The sequence below is a fragment of the Anopheles coluzzii genome, assembly GCF_943734685.1.
Source record: "Anopheles coluzzii chromosome X unlocalized genomic scaffold, AcolN3 X_unloc_27, whole genome shotgun sequence".
NCBI lineage: Eukaryota > Metazoa > Arthropoda > Insecta > Diptera > Culicidae > Anopheles > Anopheles coluzzii.
In genome coordinates, this window is record NW_026054455.1 from 7,501 (window position 1) to 10,000 (window position 2,500).

Sequence of the window (2,500 nt, forward strand, 5' to 3'; positions counted from 1 at the left end):
GATTGCGTACGCCCGGGCTGCGCCCTCCGTGTTGTACTTTCCCTGATTGGTACACAATTTTGGTGCAAGTGTACCAACATCGACATCTATGAACGCGTACGCTCGAGCTGCACCCTCCGTCTTGTACTTTCCCTGATCGGTACACAGTTTTGGTGCACGGCTATCCCGAAAGGCAACTTGTACCAACATCGACATCCATGAACGCGTACGTAGCGTACTTTCCCTGATCGGTACACAATGTTGGTGCACGGCATAGGAAATGGGCTTAAAATGGTCAAACTCAATCCATTTCCACTAAAGATATTCAATAACAGCTGTGCCGATGAAGTAGGGCACGATGCAAGTCAATGTTATTTAATGAATTACATGTTCACCATACATTTCAGTACAAAATTGCTCGGTCAGACCTACAAAGTGCTATATCTCGAATACTAAACGTCGCAGATGGGTGTCGTAGAACAATTTTAAGTTCGTCTAACGATTCTACATCCGATTCTGGATAGTGGTTTTTCGACCACTTTTCAACATTTTGTGACACCCCGAACCTAGGGGCAGCTCCCTAGCTTTTTTCAAAAATGTGCACCGAACGGGCCAGAGAGCTCGAGTAGTCGAAAATTTTTTTTTTGCTAAAACCCCTCAAAACGTGTCAGGAACGCACCCTAGATGATGAAAAGTGCAACCAGAACGTCAATCGACAACATGCCCGGGGGTACAAATTTGCTCTACGCGTCCCTAGGTAGGGTACTTTTTCATACAAACATCAAAGTGTACGGTGCACAAAGTGCGCGGAACAAAAATTGCTCGGTCAGACCTAGGACGGGCCATATCTCGAATACTAAACGTCGCAGATGGGTGTCGTAGAACAATTTTAAGTTCGTCTAACGATTCTACATCCGATTCTGGATAGTGGTTTTTCGACCACTTTTCAACATTTTGTGACACCCCGAACCTAGGGGCAGCTCCCTAGCTTTTTTCAAAAATGTGCACCGAACGGGCCAGAGAGCTCGAGTAGTCGAAAAATTTTTTTTTGCTAAAACCCCTCAAAACGTGTCAGGAACGCACCCTAGATGATGAAAAGTGAAACCAGAACGTGAAACGACAACTTTGTTGGGGGTACCCTTTTTACTCTACGGGCCACTAGCTTAGGCGCGCCAACAGCGCTTTCCTCTCGGGTTCCCATTTTTTGCCCTCCTGGGATTATGATCATTTACTCATTGCCTACTATAGGGAAGGTACCTTGCTCCGAGGTCAAAAATGAAGATTTCACCAAATCGTAGTTTTAACCTCTATTTAGTCGTAGGAGCATGGTTTGCAGTGTCCGTGGGTCATATAAGCCCCCGTTTGGGTCATACGTCCCCTCCCCGATGAAAATCGTCATATGACTATAGGCCGAACTTATGAAGCAAAAGTGGTGTCTGGTGGGTTCTGCCGATGATCTTAACCTATGATTTTGAGTTTCCACTCTTTCAAAACGTTTCCTGGAGCAGTACATCACGGGTCTACGGACCCAAAGACTTCGTTGCGATGGTTTCAAGCATAAAAGTTGTAACAGTTAAGGGTTTTTAATACGCGTATATTAAATCATTGCTTGAAACTAAGCTTCGTTGTCTTTAAACTCTGCAAGACCAATCGAACTTCTTAGGGAAACTCGAAGCATTCACGCTAAGCTGGTGGTGCAGGGCACATAGCGTGATGAAACCGGGTTTCCCTAACCAATGTGGCATATTTTTTCCCTGAGAGTGAAGCTCAGACCCACGTAGGGGAGAGCGAAGTGGAACTTTAATGTTCAATGCAGCAAATGTTCGCCATGCGGATAAACAAGTTGGAATAGTTCAATGTAGTGTAATGCAAACACGAATCGCAAATAACGATACGGGACCCAGAAGCAATTCTGCGGATCCCTCGGGGAGTGGTGAGTTGATATAAATTAGAGGTGAAAGTCCAAGTTGTTCGAGCTCCGGCTCGGCAGCCGATACGAGGTTCCTGTTGAGCTTGTTTGTACATCGCGCAGAGGCGCCGTTCGGTTCTAGCAATGATTCCCGCCACCATGTTCCATGCGTGCAGAGATCCGTTAGAGCTCGTTCAATGTGTCCCGCCGTGATTACGAAAAAGTCCAACAGTTGACTTAGTTGGGTGTGCGTCAAGTAATCGCGCAGAGATGCCGATCGGTTCCTAGCAATGTTTCCCGTCACAAGGTGGTATTGGCACCTGTGCAGAGTGGCCGTTAGCAATGTCTCCCGTATCACGGTGGTGTACCATCACTAGTGCAGAGTGACCGCTAGCAATGTCTCCCGTCACAAGGTGGTAGCCCAGAAGTGCAGAGAAGCCGCTGTAGCAAAGTCTCCCGTATCACGTTGGAGTTCTTCCACTAGTGCAGAGAGATCGCTGAACCGTTCAATGTGTCCCGTCGTGGTGTGCTTGTACCGAGCACGTAGGATACACCTTGCTTTGTTGGTTTGGGATAGGAGTGGTCGCGCAACTGCCTCCACGCCGCAGAGTG